We start from the raw sequence: 21,107 nt of genomic DNA, 5'->3' as shown, positions 1-21,107 counted from the left end.
TGGACCATAATTATTTTCCTTTTTTTTAGGGGAGCTACTCCAAGGGAGAAGTGGACTGTGCCTTCTCCTGCTGCTTCCTAAATAGCTGGGATGCCAGCCGCCTCCCTCCCCCACCCTCAGTTTTTGCATTTTTCTCTCAGTATCCCACTGTAACACTGCAGCACCTAACACCCTCTGACACCCAAGGCTGTGCCTTGCTCATCAAATTTCCTGCTCTCATACATTTCATGTTCCCTTTTCCAGTGCAGCCCCTTGGCCAAAACTTACTTCTCAGTTCAGTGGCAAGCTTTGCTTCTCTAGGTATTCTGCTAATTCTCATCTGTTTTCCTTTATGTACCCTCTTGCCTATTGGTTGGAACAAACACAAGCCAAGAGGCAGCAAGGCAGGCAGCAAGGCACTTTTATCACACTCAACTCAGCAACTGCTACCTTTCATAGCAGCTGGGACACTGCGTTTGCCCAAGGACTGGTTGAGAATTCAACCATTTCAGCTGTTTCTGAGTTTACCTCTGTCTTTGGAGGACCCCAGTCCTTTGAAACTCCTGAGTGCTCACAGTGCCATTTTAGAGTGAGGCACAGTTCTCTGTTGATGCAGTTTCTCTGCTTCTTATCTTGTTCCATTTTACTAGATGGTTTCAAGAATTATAGCCTGAAAACCTTGGAACAGGCAGCTTTATACTTTGCCTCCCTCCATAATTACAGTGCTTGCCCATTTAAAATGATTTAGTTAATTTAGCATTTTAAATTCCACACAGTTTCGGGAGGGTGGGGGGGTGCATTAGTCTGATTTCCTGCCAAACTGTTCTGCTGTGGGAACTGATGAGGCTGCTCGTGGAGGTGTGCCGGGGGCAGAAAGCGAGCTCACCGCAGCAGCAAGATCCACATCTTCAGCCCCAGAGATGGAGTTTCTATGGAGACATTTACAGTAAACAATGTACGGCTCCCCCAGCATGTGCAGGCGCCGCAGCCACAGCGCTGCAAGCTTGTAGGCTGTGTTTTTTGGCAGTGGGGTGATGCTGACGAACACTGGCCCATGCTGCTGCCAGTCCCTGGCCTTGCTGCCAGCAGTGCTGGCTCTGCAGCCCAGGGGCTGGTGGTCAGAACAAGATTTCACAGTGCTTCAGCTAGGGGATGCATTCTCAGGGATCCCAGTGTGGTGTCCTGCTCACCTGTCAGCTGTAAACACACATCACAGAACCACAGAATGGCTTGGGTTGGAAAGAACTTAACATCATCTAGCTCTGAGCCCCCTGCCACAGGCAGGGATGCCTCACTCTAGACCATGTTGCCCAAAGCTCTAGCTCATGCTGCCCAGCCTGTCCTTGAACACTGCGAGGGATGGAGCATTTACCATTCCTCTAAATGTTTTTGTGCTTATAGCTAAAACCAAAACCTTGTGCAGAAGCAGAGCAGTGGTTTCATGCCTCTTCCCAGCACACCTTGGGCCACGTCCCCAGACTGCAGTGCCCATGGCTGGAGACATGCACCCCACCAGACAGCACTGAGCATCCCTGGGCCCCACTCCCCTGGTCTGACAGGGTTGAAGCCCTTCCTGTCAGTCTTTGAATCATTTCTTCCTTGGGATGGCTCAGCAAACCATAAAGTGAGGAGGTGATGCTCAGCTACCTTCTGCTGGGTTTAAAGCCTTTTTTCCACTACTCTGTGATACCCCAGCAGAGATTTCCTGGTTTGAATGATGGGCAATTTCCATAGAAGTAAAATGCCTGTGGCCTTTCTCACAGAGGTAGGCATGATAGTTCTGGTACCCCAGTCAAATATTGCTTGGCTGATAACCAGGAGCTGTGCTATAGCTTATTTTCCCTGTTAAGGCTTCTCTTGCTGTTCCAGATCTCCTCTGCTGGAGTCCTCTTGGACTGCAGCAGTGTTGCACTGGGCTGCTCAGAGGCTGCTGCTTCTCTGGGAAGTGCTGCCCATCATCAAAGGCTAAAGCTGAGCCCTGAATATATAAAATATGATAAACATTTTGCCATGATCAGGCAAAAGAGTAAATGCAGTCGCTGATAATGCTGATCTCAGAAAACCTGCACAAGACAAAGCAAGGACTTGCCAGCTGAGTGCACAGCCTGATTTCTATCACGGCATCCGACAGAGCAACTGCTAGTGGGCCTGCACAGAATTTGACCCCATATCAATTTCCAAATTCTGAGCTGAGCTGGCCCAAGTGTGGGCTGCCGCTCTCCAACAATCCCATCCTGTCAAATCTCAGTGCGACACAAGGATGGAAAAGGCTCTGAGAATATTCATAACATGTAACGCTGGAAGTAGGGAAAGTCAGGGGAAGCTGGCTGAGAGTCCCTGGCCTTGTTTTAGCCCTGGCCTGTGCTTTCTGGGGGGGCAAAGGAGCAGACAGACAGCCATGGGGTATTGAAGGTGCCTCAGCAGAAATGCCTCGTGCCTAGGTGTGTATCTTTAGCAACACACCCCCAGAGCTGCTTTGCCAGCAGCGCTGCTGATGGTTGATGGCAAGGGAAGCTCTGCAGCCTGGCAGCACCACAGATCAGCCTGCACCCAGAGCAGAGGGGACACTTTGTGCCATCTTGCCAGTAGGCAGCTGCATGGAGGGGCTGCATGAAACAGAGGCCATCACTGCACTAAAACCCCCTTATCTTTGCTCGGCTGTAAGAAGAGGTTGGTCAAATTCCTGATGAAAACACCACATCCGTCAGCACTGGGTGATGATGGAGTTTTAGATACCCATCCCTTCCTGGCTCCAGCCCTCTGTGGCAGCTAGTGGGACTGTCAGCCAGGCCTTGGCCCTTCAGGGTCCCTCATATTTTGGGGTTGCAGCAGGGCTGTGGCTTATCCTCTCAGCAGGGCATTCATTCCCCCACCCGTGGTGATGGGTGAGCTGCCCCAGGCTCTGCTGCTGCCATAGGGGAGCACCCTGCTTTCAGCCAGGGCTGTTAAAGGGAGTGCCCACTCCTGCTGGCTTTTTGGGCTTCCTTCCTTGGAGAATTAATAAATATCTTGCTCTATTTTTGCACAATCACAACAGCGCAGCTCAGGGGAAATCTGCACAAGGAAAAAGAAAAAGAACAGACTTTGTCAGCCATCTGCAGCCTGTTTTATTCACCTGGCTTGGCTCTGAGCAGCTGGAAATAGGAGGAGGGCTGGGACAAACATCTCCTGGGTGCGCCCTGCTCCTGTTGGCATGTGGGCTCTGCTGCATGTGGCCTGACCCTGAGTGACCAACCTCACCTGCTTACGTAAAGGCACTTACTGAGCATGGGTTACAAAACTCAGATTACCCATTTCCAAGGCACATGTGGGCCCGGCACCATGGCCTGCATGTTGCTCAGCTGAAGGGAAGAGGCATCATCTGATCAGAGACATTGCTATGGGCAGCAAGCAGGATGGTGAAGCCTGACAGCTAGGCAGGTCTGGAGGACTCCCTGCTTTCTGGCCTTGTGCCTTGCTGGCAGAGATGCTCCGAGGAGCTGTTTGCAATAGACTGTGGCAAACAGCCCAAGCCAAGCTGCCTCTGCTCCACTTCATGCACCCTTGGTTTCTTTAAACTAATTACTGCTATGAAAGCTCATTGGCAAAACAAATTTGTACAAGCCTTAATATTGCTGAAACCCAGGGCATGCTATACAAGCAGCTCCAGTAAGTGAGGTTAGGAAGAACTGCTAGAGTAGACCAAGGCTGGATATACAGGCCTTCCTAAGACAACATGAAAATAATCTTGTTAGAAAACTACGTATTAGATGTGGTAGGCAAAGAGATGGGAGAGTGAAGGGAGCAGGTATTTGCTCTGCAGAAATACAGGGATAGAGGAGACATCCTGTGATAAATCATGTGAGAATAGCAAGCATCTCAGCAGCACTTGTGCTGGGAGCCTAACTCCAGTGCGCATGGGTTCTTTGGGGTTTGCTGCTGTTATCAGCTTGGCAGCCCTCAGAAGTGACGCTGTGGCTGTCAAGCATGTGGTGCAGGTGTGTTTTTGGCTCCTTTGCATGCAGGATGCAAAGAGAATGAAGCTGCTTTCCTGGAGTGTGCCGCTGGTCACTGTTGGGTGTGAGTGCTGGCTCGTGCTGGCTCTCTGCAGTGATCCGTGCTGCTTTTGGGCTGGGGCCACTGTGCTCTGAGTAATCCCTGGGCCTCGGCTGGCTGAGGGAATGGCTGGATCGCAGCCCACACCCTCGCTGAGGAGGTGAAAGATGCTCTGCCTCAGCATCTGATTACCCAGCAGCCCGGTGCCGTTATCTTTGCCTGCCAGTCAAAGCCTGTGACTGCGACAAGCTGATGCTGCCCTTTCGCCCAAAGCTGCATTTCCTTCTGCAGGGAGTTATTAAAGCAGCGTGCACTAAACTGCTGCTGCCTATCCTGAGAACATGCTTGTCAAGAAAAGATGCACTGCACATTCCCCTGAGCCTGGATTTGTGCTCCAGGAGGCCAGCAGCAGACCCAGGACAGTTCTTAGGAGCTTCCAGCAAGACAGCACCTCCTGCCAGCACCTCACAGACAATTAAGCCAGAGGAGCTGCTGTCTGAGGAGCTGCCTGTGCAGGAAGGATGAGTCGCAGCCACAGGCAGAGCTCCAAAGTGTGGATGGGACAATTACAGGAGGGAGTGACTCATGGAAACCACAGAAAACAGAGCTGGGAGAGTCTTGGAAATACCTTACAGCTTATCAGGCTGCTCCAAGGAAGGAGCAGCTCTGGCTGTGTCACTCCTGACACATCTAGCCAACCACTGCTGGCTTTTTCTTGGTCTTTTGGTAGCTATTCATACAGCATTATGTATTACTGGTTGCTCTGCCAGGACAACACTAAGTTCACCATGACCCAGGAATACAGAAGGAAGGTGAATGTCAGTGGGGTTTTGTTATTTCTGTGTGGAGAAGAGAGCCCATGGTGAGGTTTCTCCACCACAGGAGGCAGACCGGCATCCCGGGGTCCTGCTCCAATGCTCCAGCAGCAACAGCTCCACAGGCCCCGGAGTGGCATGTGTGAAAGCTCTCCGGGATGAAATCAAAGGATAAAGGGGTAATTTCAGCTTCCTCTTCCTTACTCCCTTGATTCTGAAATGCCCTATTTGCAGCGTGCAGTCCACATTCATCACAGTGCAAATCACAGCGTCCAGCAGAGTTTTCACCATGAAACAGGGATGCTTTAACCCCCTGTTTGATGCTGATGCCCCAAATCCCATTGCCTTCCAGCATACCACGCAGCTCTGTGCAAAGATGGGGAAAATTGTGGGACATCAGCCAAAATGATGTGCCTTATTCCAAGAGTGGTGTGTGTCATGGATGCCGCTTCAGAGCTGTGTTTTTCTGGAGCCTTAGCTGGGGCCATGTGAAACGGGCTCTGAGGCAAAGGGAAGTTGTGAAAGAAGGGGATGCAGGAGGGAAAGTCCTGCCTTAATCCAGGCTCTGGTTGGCAGCACAGTGGCTGGTGTTAGTTTGCCCTGTGGGTTTGGCTCTGTGCTGTACACGCTAGGTGAGGTCCTCCATGGATTTTAGATGGAAAAGGAGGAGTGATTTGGGCATGCCTTAATTAAGGGGGATTTCTTGGGCACCTGAGGCACTGAGGGAAAGGGAGAAAGGCAGCGCAGTTCTGGAGAGACTTGGGGCAGCTCAGAGAGGATCCCTGGCCCAGGAGCTGTGCAAGGAAGAGAGGAGAATGAATAAAAACTAATCAGGTTATGGAAAAAAAAATACACATTTGCCTGAGGGAGGTGTTTCTCAGCAGAGGAGAGATCTGGGAAGAAAGAAGAATAAGGAAAGATGCCAAAATGCCAGACAGCCTAATGCCATTGAATGCAGCACAGTGACACTCGGGAAATTTGGCCAAATCTTAGAGCTGTAAGATCCAGAAAAGGAACTCTGTTTATTTAGCTTTAGTTAGTAGTAAAGAGCATAAAGCTCTCGGCACCCTGGTGATTAATCTTCCGAAAATATAATACATCCAGCATCACTAAAGCAAACATTAACCCAGGAACAAACTCAGCTGAGACGGGGGTGAATCAGCCATGGGCACAGTGTTCCCCACTCCCATCCAGTGTGTGGGGAGCACAACATGCACCCCTCCACAGCACAGTAAGCAGCGGGAGCTCTCAGGTGACTGCAGGGAGCAGTGCAGCTCACAGGAGCTGTGGAGGAGAGAGCATCCCCTCCCCTGCACCTTTGGCTGGGTGAAGGAGCAGAGTTACCAGGGAAGGTACCAAGAGTGGGTTTTGGTCAAAACCATTCTCCTCATTTGAGGACTGTGACCATCTCCCAGAGGAGGCCCAAATTCCCCTGTCAGTTCAGAAGGATCAGCTGGTCTATCCACCTCTCCTGCCTAGTATGGAAGTAGACATCAGTCCTTGATCCTAACATGAACATTTTGGGGTTGGTTTGCCAGGGGCCAGGACACAAGCTCACTTATTTGCTGCCTCTAATTGTCAGCTAGAACATATGAACTGCACAAGCCCAAGGCAGGGGAGCTGCTAGTGTGGGAATTAGGAGCCAATTCATAACTTCAAATACTCAAAATTGTGAAGTTTCATTTTCAAGCACCTCACAACTCTGTAGCACCTTTTGGTTTCATTTTTCAGACACTCCAGCAATTTGTCACACCTTATGGCCAGATCTGCTTCTTCTGCTTTGCAAGGAGCTCACCATAAACCAGCACTAGCCCTTTGCTGGAAAAAGTAAGTTTTACACACAGCTCCCCAGGATCATTTCTGGTAGTCTGCTACCCAAAGCCCTCCAGGAGAACTTTGTGATCGTGATTCTTTATATACCAGCAAATGGGGTCTCTGATTCAGGGGAGCTCTCCTTGTTTAGATCCTCACAGGCATAATCCTGGGTTAGGCACTAGCCATCACCAAAGCTGGCAGGAGCTTTGCTGCTGAGCTGGTGAGCAGAGCAAGCAGAAGCATCAGCAACTGCAGAGGCTTTGTGCCTTCCCCTGTTGATGGACAATGCCCTGGTGGTACCACATATGAGGGGAGAGCAAGTCACTATCTGCTTTTGAGCTAGAAAGTGGAAAGTGTAGGTTTGGTGGCTGCTGTCACTGCCCTGCTGATGGCATGTTCCCACCGTGGTTTGGTCAATAAAGCCGCCCTGCATCCTTCCCATTCCCTGACAGCTGCTCTTGGGCATTGAACAAAGTGCTTTCAGGATAAATACAAGGCTTCAATATTTTCCAGGACCTTAAGATCATCGTGTTCCAACCCCCCTGCCATGGGCAGGGACACCTCATACTAAACCATGTCACCCAAGGCTCTGTCCAACCTGGCCTTGAACACCGCCAGGGATGGAGCATTCACAACCTCCCTGGGCAACCCATTCCAGTGCCTGACCAGCCTCACAGTGAAGAACTTCCTCCTTATATCCAATCTAAGCTTCCTCTGTTTTAGTTTGAACCCATTACCCCTTGTCCTACCACTACAGTCCCTAAGTGTCTGAATGTCTCCAGGTTGACACCCCTGGTAGCATTACTGGGCCCAACACAATGTATGAAGCTTGCAAGGCCTCAACATTATAGTCTATCCCAAATCAGGCAAGAAAAACCATAAGACTTTCCCTCCTCCTGGGATCTGCAGCTTCCCACCATCATTCTTTACACATCCTCACCTTCTCATCTCATCAGGCTCAAACTTAAATCAGGTTCTAATGAAGAAAAGATGAATGATGAAAGAATGGGGTTGTCTCCTCCCTTGAGCTAGGGGATGTGGGCCCTGTGGGGGGGTATTGCATCTTCTCTTGCCACTGGAGCACGGGAAGGGTGCCTGGGCCCAGTGTAGCTGCTGGGAAGGATGCCTGTAGGGCTGCCCTTAGAGACTGTATCACAGTAACTGGTTTCCAGAGGCTGAATTTAGGTCTGTGTAGGTGGTGTTTCCCAGCTGTGGGTGTCAGGCGTTGCTACCTTCCCACAAGGTTTCTTACATGGAATTAACCCCTCCACCACCAAACAGCGAACCCAGCAAACCCCTGGTTCTCGCTGGAGACACATGTGAGCATGAACAGTGCCCTCCCCACTGCCACGGGCACCCAGCTTCACAAGGATTCCTGGGCTCTGCCTTGTGCTTGGGAGGGGCACCCCCAGGGGGTACCAAGACCTGCTCTCACCCATCCCCTAGAGCACTCCGTCTCCTTCAGCCCCCACTCACACCAGTCGCTTGCTATTTGACCTGTCCCCATACCCCTGCTCTTCTGCAGACCAATCATCCCTCTCCTCACCTGCCATCCCTGCTGGTTTGTCCCTCTCTGCTTTCTTCGCCCCATCTCAGCCATTCCCCATCTCCTGCCCGCCAGCCTCAGCTCCTCAGGCCTCAGGGTCAGGGCTGTGTGGCCAGATACCGTTCCACATGGCCATGCAAGAGGCAGCACTGTCCTGAGGATGGCCTGAGCACACATCAGTCATCAGTAGCTGGCTGGTGCCACCTCCCCTGAGTGATGCCTACCACTGGGATTGCAGACATAATATCCCTCTGCTTCTGCTGAGCAGCAGCTTTGCTGGCACAAGAGCTTTGGAAAAGCTTCAGCCAGAGAGCTGAGCAGGTTTAGAAGTTTTTAGCAAGAGAAATACTATTTTTAAATTAATCATATTTTTAAACTGAAGTTCACCTGCCTATACATGGAAACCAGGCGTTTGGGTCATGCTCCAAAGCCAGTCAGAGTTCAGGAGCAGGACTGCCCTCGTGTACATTGATTTCCTAAAAACCAAGTTTTTTCTGAACTAATTATAATCGATGACCGAAGTCCCATGAGGAGATTATCTCATCTGCTGCACCCCTCCTGAACCCATCTTGGGTGGGAAGTGGTGCCTTTCGGGGATGTATCTATCTTCTCTCATTTGCCTAGAGGAGGAGCTCAACCTGGACACTTTGCTTTTCAAATGGCAGGATGGGAACCAGTGCACATAGTGATTACGCATTTATTTTGTTCCTCAGTGGCCCTTTACATATTATAAAGAATTTATGACGTTACACATTCACCCTTCACCAGATGGGCTGTTATGTTTCACCACCCTCTCGGTGCCCACCTCTCCGAGGACCTCCCCTGTCTCTGGGCATTTGCACCCCTGCCCCACACAGGTCACAGCCCTCCTTCATCCCTCTGGGTCTCAGTGCTGGCTGTAGAAACCCCACTACACCCATGTAGTCTGATGGCTGTGGGCATTCCTGAGGGCTGGCCTCGGGCACGTGTCCCAGCAATGACCATGGGTGAGTGCAAGATGGGGAGGAAATGCAGCTGTGCACAGGTCCGCTTGGCTGCTCTGCAGAAAGGGAGCCCAGGTGGAAGGACATTGTCCTGCTGTCGGGCAGTGAAGCATCCAAACAAGCTTCTTTTAATACATTTTAGTGTCATAGTCATATCACGCTAGAAAACAGGTGCCTGAGACCAAGGAAAAGGCAAGGCTCTTACCCTGATTGGCAGCTCTTCGTTGGTTACTGAGCCTTAATTTTATGATTGGAATCAAAAAGCTGACTCACCCTCCCTGCCTACCTTCAGCACTGATGCAGGAGTTTCTGGCTTTGCTCTGGAGGCACGAAAAATACCAGATACAGTAAGATTACAAAAATCATCTGGAGAAGGAGCCCTGTGACAAATGGAAAAGAGTTGCTTGGTGGAAGCTAGACAGAAACATTATGAATTCATTTTAACTACAACAATCACTATCAAATGGCTGGAAGGAGGATGGAAGTACGGTGTTATTACACTGTGCAAAATTTGAGGTAATTTGTTCCTGGAATTTGCTTTCTTTCCTTGATATTATTGAACTCACAAGATAATGTCTGTCTAGAATTCCTTTTGCAAAACAAATAAACAACCCACAAGAGAAGGGAAGCAGTTAATCCAACTCAAATGAGCATTAACCCTCCCAAGATATAATGTGGAGATGAAGAAGCCATGGAGAATGGATGGTGGCTCCATCCACTCGTGGTCAGCACAGACCCAGCTGGAGGCACCCACCCTGCCCATGCTGCAGCCATGGGGTTTGGGGCTGCTTGCATCAGATTGAGGCTCTTGTCTCCCGGGATCCATTCCCAAACAGCTTCATTACCAGACAGACAGCAATGCCTTTCCGACCAGGAAGAAGCTAGGTGAAATAAGGAGGTTCTGGATGTCTGCCACGAGCTATCCCAGACATGAAGCCGGCAGCTTCACAGGGAGCAGTGCTGGGACACGTTGCACAGTCTTTGGTGTACCTGGACTCACAGATCAGTAGATATTTACTGTACAAAACGTGGTGCTTTGCAGTTAAGAGGAGTGGATTTTGCGGATCATGATTAATTCTCCTGGGCATGTGAGCACTGGATGGAACAATTGCAGCTGTGGACAGTTTTATCCTCTTTGCCATGAGCACAAAATGGAAGGGCTGCAGAAGGAGACAGTATTATATTCCAAATCTCCTTATTTAATAGTGAAACAAAATGTACTTTTATGCCTATGAAGTTTGTAGCAGCAAGCTGAGGCTTTCTTCCTCTTACCCCAGGGTGCTTTCATTTGTTCTGCCAGCCCATTCCCTGTCAGTCAAAGGATATACATTATTAATGTATGGACTAAATGCTGTTCTCACTCATCCCTTTACTCTCAAAAGCACAGCTTACATGAAGAGGACAAGGAGGATTTGTCCCAGAGATTTTAATCGTGCCACTGATGAATTGGTTTAACACAGATTTAAATGGGAAGCTTTTTGTTCTGATTTTTTTGGTGGGTGTTTTAATTACTGAAGGGTTATTGTCTGGCTAATTTAAATCAGCACGGAAGGGGAATACCCTGGTAGCTGTTTGAAATTGCAAGAGATACCCTGTAGCTCTGTCTGAAATTGCAAGAGATTAAGACTGAAAACTGTGATTATAAACAGCTTGGAATTTGATTACTTTTTTAAGAGAAAATGTATGTGCAGGAAGAGATGCCACCTGCAAAGGAAGTTTGAGATTTTGGACTAATCCTACTCCAACTGAAGTTGAATCAGCACCTAAGGCATGGTTCTGACAATTCATGGCCCCATATCAAGATGTAAGTGAATTTTACCTATACAGAGCCACAGTCAAGCTGAGCAAGTCCAGGACCCAGCTGTTCATGCCCAAAATGAAACTGTGCTTTGGAAAATACAGGATACACTAGAACATACATGCAAGCAACACGCTGGATGACAGTTATAGAGAACAAAGGCACATTTGTCCTCTGTATCCTAGAGAGGATCTATATCTAGATCCTGAAAGGTGGCTGAGTGATGCCACTAAAGGTAATGGCTGTAAAACAAAGACCAGCTTCTTGCCCTGATGGCCAGGACATAAGAGCTAGACCCAGCCAGTCCTGCTCCTCTGACTTGTTCAGCACTTGAGCTGCATAGGTAGGGTGCCTCACGTGGATTTGATGCTGCCTGCTCTCACTGTGCCCTGTGACTGTGCTGAGGAGGAGGGCAGGTGGGCTGGGGACTCAGTTCCTCTCACACAAGACCTGTCTTTCCAGACAGGACACGAAATGAAAACTAAATGAGATGATGAAGGATGAGAAGGAGGGAGAAGCAAACAGGCTGGGCAGGAGGTGCTGGAACTTCAGCAGAGCCATGTGTAAGGTGTAGGCAGTTCAGGGTTCACCTGGGGTAAAGCATGGAGTGGTAAGCCTTGACCTGGGAACTCATTATATTAAACACATAGCAGTGAAACACACCCAGTGGTTTTAAGGAGCTGTCTGGCTTCTCGCTTCAGAAAGAAGGCTGCTTAGTACCACGGTGGGGAGAATGGGGCAGGGCTGCTCCCAAGCCTCCTCTCTGGGGCAACTCTTTACCAGCTGAACATTCACTGTGCAATAAAAACCTACCTGGCCACTGCTGTGCTGAAAATGGCAAGTAGAGAGCAGGGGGCATCAGATGGGGGTACTGTGGATGTGCAGCCCTGCTCTCTGCTCTATTTGGTCCCAAGCCTTGCCCTTATGTCTTTGACTTGCCAGTGCCATGTCACTAAATAAGGCTGCATGTGTGACAGAGGGCAGAAAAGAAGGAAGCACAGCAGAGGGAAATGTGGTCTTCAAAAGATGCATTTGCATGAATTTGGATCCTAAGGGCTAAGGCAGTAAATCCTAATTAAAACATAAATAATCTGAAAAGCAAAAACCTTGTGAAGTAAACTATTAACTCAGTGAAGAAGGAGCAAGAGAGGCCCTCAGCTGCCCATGGACTGTTTATCCAGTGAAGAAAACAGCAAGGCAGAGAAAGAGTTCTTTCAGCATCTAGCAGCTGTGACAACTTCTGTCAAAGCAAGATACCTGTTCTGCAGAGGAAAGGCTGGTCAGTGTGACCTGTGAACAAAGATGGTGTGGCTGTGACTGGCGAGCACTTGGGAAGTGCCAAAGAGTCCTGGCTGTGGAGCTAGAGCCAGGCGCTGTTTGAGAGCCCACCGATGGATGCTGCAAAGGCAGCAGCAGGGTACGGGCAGATGGGGAGGTGCTGGGAAATAGTGAGGACAGGGAGCAGAAGGACGGCAGGAGCACCCTGTGCAAGATGTGAAGAGCTGTCGGCAAAAGGTTACGAGTTTCCTCACAGTGGTATGGAGCTACAGCTTTTGACTAGGCATTCATGTGGAAATGTCCGAGAGGGGCTAAGATTTATTCCACAATAAAGAGGCAGATTGAGGAGGTATTGGGAGTATAAATGGTAGCTGAGTCATGGGTTTGAAGATGAAAGACTTACGCAGCTCTCCTAGAAAGCTGACTGAAAATGGGGGTGAGGAAAAGTCTGCCATAGGAATGGAGAGACCAGAAAATGGTAGACACTGGAAGACAAAAAAAAAATCAACCCACAATAATGCTGGTTTTGATGTACCATCCTAAACTAAAAGAAAGGCTGTTTCTACATAATATGCATCCTCAGATTGGGATCTATCTCTTAAAATAAGTGGGGCTTACTATAGCTTAGGAAAAACTAGAGATGCCTATCTCAAAACCCATTGGCATTATTTATTTAATGTCTCTGCATTCCAATTTGCCTAAAGTGTAGCTTGAGACAGACTGGTCTCAATAATGAAGAATCTTGATTTTAAGTCAAATTCTACACCATCTGTTTCATTATAATCCACTTTCATTCACTCTCCAGGGGGACAGTAACAGCTTTACTTGTTCTAAGAAGCTGGACAACTAATCTTTATCAGGAGTAACATTTCAACACTTCCTTGTAATCAGTTCTAGCAACTAAGCCAGTGAACTCTTGGTAGAGCTTATACCTGCCCTAGAGCCACAGCCATTTGCAAAGGAATTCTGGGAAGCAGTATTCTTTTTGGATGTTGAGTTCATGGCTGACCTCTGGGGTTTTTGGTGGCACTTTCTAATGTTCCCATTCCTCTGCTCTAGTATCCTCTTGAACAGTGCCTGACTCATTGGGCTTTACTGTTCACTTCCTCCCATGGAGCTCCCTGGAAATGGAAGGACTTCCTTTCTCTTCCTGCCAGCTTTACAGCATGAGATGGGCTGCAAACTCTGGTCAAAAGCAGCTCATAAACTTCCCCGCTAACAACAAAGTCTCAGCATCAGCTTTGTTTCCATCCAGTTTTTCCCTTCCTGAAATACCAATTACAAGCCTGCAGAAGAGTACTTGGAGAGACGAGTATCCGGGTAAGGATTAATGCAGCATGTGGAGGGATGGAAGGGGAAAAAAACAATCACCCAAGCACTTAGCACACTCATTACCACATTAGTTAGAGGGATGGTGTGTTGGCACTTGCAAAGTCTCTCTGGTACCACATAAAGCACAACCTCTTCAAGACATTATTTATGTCTTTAAATGGACCTTGACCATTAGCAATCAATCAATCCTAAGCCAGCTTCAAGTGCCCCAAAGCAAGCATTTCATACAAGCAAACACAGAGTGAGCTGTTCTTACAGTCTCTAATTAGCATCCCACCTCTCCCTTTCCTCTTTTCCTCATGCAGGCAGCTGTCAAGGGAAAGCTGTTTGTCTTTGCTCATCTTGTACAGAAATACAGACTCCTGCAACATCGCTGCTCCCAGACACAATCTTCCCAACATGGGCACTTCGGCTTGTCAGATTCTTCCAGGGCCTCACTTTTCTTACTTGCCTGTTAGAAGTCAAAGGGATCGTTTTCTGTTGGGTTGACTTAGCTCATGACAGTGCCCAGTAAGTACCCAATGTGAGCCATACTGGGGCTGGGAGCAAGGAAGGGAAGAAGGTGGCAGAAGGACCACCTTACCATGGGCAATGAGAGCTGAAACTGGCTCTGCTGCCCACAGAGGCATGGCCAAAGCTCTGACAATGAGCAAGTCTGGTGCAGGCACTTTGTATCAGGTACTTCAGTGTGGATTCTCCTTCCTGACTAAGGAAATACCAATAGAAATTGGTCTTGTCTTTTGGGCATATCTCAAGTGCCTGTCTGGTGCCCAGCACTGTGGGAGGTCATTTTGTAGCCCTAAGCCACTGCCCTCCTCCATGACACAGCTGCCTGTTTTCACAAATAGGAACAACAGGATTGCCTTTAAGATACCTCCCTTTCTGCAAATTTGGCTGTGTTCAGCCAAGTTCAGACCCAGAGCTCAGTTATGCTGCTCATGTGGTTTCTTGATCCTCATTTCGAGAGAAAGGCAGGCTGGTGTTCAGGAGTAGCAGCCCCAGAAAGTGCTTCTGCAGATGCCAGGTTGCTTCTGTCCCTTCACAGCACTGAAAGGTGAAGGCTGGCCACCACTGACTAAAACCAAATGATGCAATCAACAGTTATTAGCAGTACTTCTAGCCTGGACAATTCTACTGTTAACATGACTGTGCTCCTACCCATTCACCCACCCCAAGTGGGAAAAGGGAGGTGGGGCAGCACAAAGATATTTGGGTTCTGAGAAAATGCCTGGAGCCACAATGCAAGCAAGAGAGACAATTAATTTCAGAAGTACCCAAGAAAGTGGTTTCCAAATCTCTCCACGGGGCATTTAGCATCTGTGAGGTCCACAGAGTCATGTTGCCCACACAGTGTTTCCAATTAAAAGTGTTGGATTGACAGTGACTGGAGTCCAAAAAATATCTTCTGACTACAGTCGGTGAAGTCTGTCTTGGTAGAGCACTGTATATGTTTTCTAGGACAGAGTACTGCACCTCCCAGACATGCAGAAATTGTCTTCAGATTGACAGAGGTCAAGTAAACCCATTTTAGTAATATATGCAATTTACGAAGGTGTTAGAGCTAGCAGCTTTCTGCATGTGCATGTGGATATTTAGCACATGACAAAATCAAGCTCCTATTGACTTCAGTGATGTAGAATTCAATTGTTACTTGAGAAAAATACAAGCATGCTTTGTCCATTTAGAAAGCAGTCCAGAAGCTGAAAAGTTGTCCTCATTGGCTAGTGGTGGTTGTGATCCAGCGTCACATTCTTCCAGTGCACAACAGCTCATGCTTTCAGATGCATAATAGCAAATTCTTTGAATGGTTTACTGCAGCAGCATAAAGCCACAGTGTACTCCTGCTTAACCTTTCTTTACACGGTCCTTAATAAACAGTATTTCTTAGAGCTCATTAAGAAAAATACTGACTTCCAGCACTGATCTGGTGAGAGCTAATAGCAGCAGTAGGTGCCCTTCAGAAAATGTATTTAAGGGTTAAGCCATTTTTGCTAAACCCACAAACAATCTGAATTTACTTTCTAAATACGAAATACAGCAAGTGAAATCTAGTCATAAATGTAAATTATTTTTCCCTCTGTTTCTGTGTGGAGAGAAGGTGGTGGTGCTCCATTGCACAGACTGCTGCAGTCAGCTCCCATACCGTACACAGCCCACTGTGATATGAAATCTGAATTGTATCTCTTTCAACAACAGAAAATGGCATTGCATTAAGCATTACTGTAACAGAGAGTAATGACAATAGTAATAATTCTCAATACCAGCAGGTCATATAGAAACATTTTAGGTTTCTTTTTCTGTTGTGTTTTTTTTTTTTTTTTAGAAAACATTTTTCTCCAATTATTCTTTTGGTTGGAAATACTGTTTTCACCCTTCAAAAGATCCACAAATAATTCAAAATAAAACAAACTGTAAAATACGCAGTGACCATGTACAGCTAAAGAAAACATGTATACCAAAAGAGAGTTAAAACTATTAGCAGGTAATGGTTACTGGAACTTGAAGGCGCATCAGGAATAAGGAACTACAAATTAAGGCCCATCCTGTTGGCCTGAGAAGATGCTGTGTAATTAACATGCATTTGTTTTCCATGCATACTTTCATCTTGCAAAGCACTGTATAAGGCACAAAGGCAGTTTGGGCATTACCCTGTTTTGGTAAGCAAAAGGTAAAGAAGACAGACAGGATATATACCGTTGTGAGGGTTTGCATGGCATCGGCATCCATATGGAATGGAACAGAACAGACAGCAACGATTACAGTTTAGGTACAGTCTTGAAAACCAGAGGAAGAAATGGTCAGAATGATGTCCGGTGAAAAGTCACTCAAGCATTTACTCTAATTAGTGCTATATAGTTTCATATACAGGATAACAGCTATTGCACATTCAGATTTATCAGGCCAGCCTGGTCTGTCTCACTGACAATACGTGCATAAGTAACTCCTTGGCAGAGCTCAAACCTCAGTGAGAAAGTCTGCAGCTCTGGCACATTTGGGACCATGAACTGATAAGGACAGAGCATGTATCGCTACTGATAGCTTCCTGGTGGGCAAAGTGTGCAAAATAACCCAAACAAAAGAAAAAAAAAAAAAAAAAAGGGTTTTCAAAGAGTTAGCCTTAGTGTTGTGCTGCGCCTTGTAAATGTAAGAGCATGGATTCTGAGAGGCACACAGGTGACTGAGTTTTAGATGGCTCAAAAGTCAACAAAGTAACACCTTCATTAGCAGAGTCAAAAAAACAGCTGAGGTTCTGAAAGGCAGATACAAAGCATATAAATATCTAGGGAAAGAGGAAGTTAAACATAGGTTTATTACTTGATGAAAAAGGATAAAAATGAAATATAAGATTTACAAATAGGTAAAAAACAGCACTTCTGGCTTCAGTCAAAAGTTAACTAGATCATGTGAAGAAGTGGAAAGAGGAAGTATTCATGTCAGCAGTAGCTGATTACTTTTACCCTAGGATGGTCCAGCAATCAGCCACGTCAGCACGGACTGCGAGTGTTGCCCTTTGAGAACACAAAGAGCACAGAAAAAAGTCCAAGAGAGCAGTGGGACATGCACAAGAAATTTAAAAAGGAGACTGTCAGTCAACCTAAACCTGGAAAAGGGCTACAGTAATTATTCTAGAGTCCTCCTTGTAAATACATCTGGAAAAGGAACCCAGCAACAGCCAGCCAATGTGGGAACAAATTATGCAGTACTCCACTACCTTCCACTTCCTTCTTCATGAAATCTGGCTTGGTGGCCACAGTTGCACAGGATCTTAAGTCTCCCTGTTGCGGTAAAGGCCTTTGACATTGTCATTATGTGAAGTGCTCAAAGGTGAAACATAGGGCTCCAATCCCTACTGACCCTAAGGAGAATCACAGCAGTCCAAAAATGCTCTCAAAAAGCAATTGCCAAAGGCTTACTGGGAACCTGGGAAGATAACAAAGCAGCATCCTGTAAGGCCCATCAGTGTGTTCACGAACAACTCAGGCTATAAACAGGACATGTGCAAGACTTTCCCATGACAGCATGGGGAACTTGGATGAACTGTAAAGAGCATGAGACAGTTCTAGAATACTGGTATCTTGATAAATTTGGCCTGAGATCCACTAGAAACAGATATGCGTCAGGCACTAAATACATAGCCACAAAATGGAGCCGAGTAGTGGCACCAAAATGGATCTGGATGAGGGAGATCTGGGAACTGAATGCAAGTCAAAATGATGCTGCCGTTAAAAGGCAAATATAATTCCAGTGTGTATCAACAGTACTAAAGTGCCAGAAGTTAACTGTCCCAGCAACGCTGCACTAGCATTAGCCAGCACACTGGGTCATGTTTTGGACCATCTGCTTTAAGAGCACAAACTGGAGAAGATCCAGAGAAGCGCACAACAATTGCCAGACTTAGAAACCATGAAGAGCGATTCAATTAACTGGGTTTACTGAAATGAGAAGACTAGAAGGAGAACATGATAGCAATGTTCAAATGAGGGCACTATTCACCACATCTATTGCCAACAAGCACAGTAAGTAATTGACTGAACTGACACGGATAAACTCTCACTGTGGTTAACTCCCCAGCTGTATGGTTCAACAGTGGTACATGCTGTTGACAGGGTCACGGGATCCCTTAACATGGAAGCTTTTTAGTTAGAGAAACACTTCCAAGATACAGTCTTGGCAGATTTGACCCAATCTCAGGGCAAAGAGATGGACTAGATAATATTTGGAAATTTCCCTTAGCCCTTACTCCTCTGGAAGATCTCCAGCATCCAGAAACGTTTTGCACATGTGATTTCCTACAAAGAGGGAACACACAAATATATTTGCCGTGCCATCAAAGCGCTGTCTGGACCTTAACTTTATGGGTTTAACGGACAGTATTTTTCAGAGGAAAGCTGTGCCTATTTCCTGAAAAAGCTGAGACACTGCTTTAACATATTCCTGACAGGTAACAGGGTTGGGACTACGGATTCCTCTCTCCCCAGAAACCCCAGTGCTAAAAGCCATGTAAGAGAACTGTAGAATATATACCCAACCTCTTGCACCTTTCTTTGAAAGCTAGTAAGGTAACAGAACTCCAGTGAGTCTCTATTGTGCCTTATCTAGATCAAAACACAACAGACAATGAACTAAAAAATTCCCAAGTAATTTTCAAAATGGACAGTGAAATTCCACAAACAGAACCTGCCACCTTCCCACTGCCTAGACTAGAGCAACACTGCTGGTGCTGATACAGAACATGGAAAATCACATGCTGAATACCAGTCCAAAGCTGAGTTTTGGGGCTGAATCCAAAGACCACTGCGAAACCTGTAAGGTTCTACGTAGGTAAACCAAATGCCCCTAAATTATACCCAGCAGAATGGGCCTGAGTAGACAAAAACACAAGCTGACCTTTGTTTGTGGATTCTGTAGGACTAATTGAGTTTACTGGTCAGACCTTGGGAAAACCGTGATTCCAGTAAAGCCAAATACTTCCTAACTTGTTTCTGTGAAAATGGGAAACAAAACAGACCCCAACTCAAGCCTATAAGTATTCAGTGATTAAAAAGCACTCCATCCATTAGCTCAGCTTACCAAGATGGGAGAAAAGTTCAGTGGAGAAAAGTTCAGTATAGTTTACAGAAATGCTACAAATTCCTTCATTACTGTGTGGTTTGCAAACAGCCTGTGATCACTAGCTTTATTTGAGCTAAAGTGTTTTCAGCTCAACAGCAAATAACCAAAAGGGACAGTCTCCAGGGATGTTTCAAGAGCATTGCATAAAGCCAGCTTATTTCCTTAAGGCTATAAAGCAACTGTCTTCAACTTCTATTCCAGATTTTTCACAGCAAGAAACCAGAAACCCTTAGACAGGTAAAGCACATATACAGAGAGTAGCTTAAGTTCAAGAAACAGATCTCAAAACTGTTCTTGATTACTCAGTAGCCCCATCATAATCACACGTGCCAACTTCTACTCTGGGATCTAAAGTGACACTTTTTTTCAGAACATTTAAGCCCTGCTTAAAATGTGATTTCAGCTGCCACTTGAGGAGATTCCCAGAAGAGACGTGGGCTTCTGAGAATCAAAAGTAACTTTTTAAGATATCCATGACAGCTGCTGCCCATACTGACAACATAAGATCTTTACCTGAATGCTGTCCCTGCACAAAGATGAATCTTTCTCAAGGGACCTTGGGAAATGTCCCACATCTATTTTTTGCAAAGTTAGATAGCTTCAAGCTCCAGGACTGTCCACAGCCAAGAAATTAATTTTCCAAGTGCAATAACGTTCGTTTTTAAAAGCAGGCAGGAAATATGACATTTTACATTTTAGTTGTTTAATTCTCTTTAATTAGACACATTACAATGCACAACTGTGTCTTTAGCCAGGTAACAGGACGCCATCCTTCAGATCAGGAAGATATGATGGAGAAGTCCTAGTCCCTCCCCTGACCTTTCAGGTACAAGGACCATCACAGGTATTCTACATGATGACAACTCCCGCATTTAGTATAGCATTCCCCCTGTAGTTACAAAGCCTTTACAACAATTCAGTCATAGCTTTCATTTATTTCTGTACTTCATATTGCAGCTACTGCAGCTAAGGATGTTACTGAACTGAGGATCACCCTTGCCTTCTAATACATAAACCCCCCCCATCACTTCACAGGGCATTTTCAACTTGAGCATCATAAAGTTTCAAAAACACAACTCTAACTAAAATAAACCATCCCACTAGTGATGCAGCTCTTCGGTGCTCACTAAGAGACATTGCTTATGAAAAAAAACAAACCCTTTTTATTTAATGCTACACAATCCAAACTGAAGGAATAGAACATATATTTCACCTCAGGACAAAGCTATAGGGATACATCCCAGATCATTTTCCAGAGTAAAACCAGATTTACCCAATACCAATCAGTGCAAGAAATATGTTTATCCATTTGCACTGAGCATATTTTTAGACAAACTACAGCATCAGAACATTTAAGGATCTCTCCCACACACAGCACAAAGGTCGAGAACAGATTTCTTGCCTTGTGGGAGTCAGTTTGTCAGGATGTACGTATTGGTAACATTAAAGAGAAATAAATGAAGCATTACATTCTGATGTCAGGTGTACAAGTGCAGTAGCGGATTACTCTCAAGAGGAGAACAATGTTGTATTTATAAAAGTTAAGCGATATACAGGTTATCCTGGAGTGACTATAATACAGAGAAATTTTATGCCAAATTAAGTATTTACAGAGATACTGTCACAGCAAAGAGGACAGGAAGCTAGTCTCACAGTAGTTCAATAAGGAGCAAATGAGTGGAAGAAGACAAAGGCTTTGACTTTATATAATAAAATACCAAGTGCATTCTTTTAAGTGAATGAGTCTTTTGAGATTATGGTCCTAGATTTTAGGAAGCCATCTGAAGGTCAGATGTAGTCCTGCTGCATATAAAGGGTTACCTGGATTGCCAGAATTTTTACATCCATTGTAACCTCAGTAAATCACAGCAATTCTAGTATTGCTTCCTACTGCAAGATCAAACCTAAAGCTC

At 46.3% G+C, this 21,107-nt stretch overlaps 1 long non-coding RNA gene across 4 annotated transcripts in view; it reads left to right on the top strand.

Moving 5' to 3' along the window:
- LOC133266610 (uncharacterized) overlaps positions 1–21,107 on the top strand; it is a 371,798-nt gene that overhangs the window by 50,367 nt on the left and 300,324 nt on the right. The window lies entirely within an intron of this gene.

The sequence above is a fragment of the Pezoporus flaviventris genome, unplaced genomic scaffold (assembly GCF_033815535.1).
Source record: "Pezoporus flaviventris isolate CSIRO_AGI_PZ_B2104156 unplaced genomic scaffold, CSIRO_AGI_Pfla_v1 ptg000007l, whole genome shotgun sequence".
Lineage (NCBI taxonomy): Eukaryota > Metazoa > Chordata > Aves > Psittaciformes > Psittacidae > Pezoporus > Pezoporus flaviventris.
Note: the sequence above shows the minus strand (reverse complement) of the source record. Positions and strands in the feature narration are given on the sequence as shown.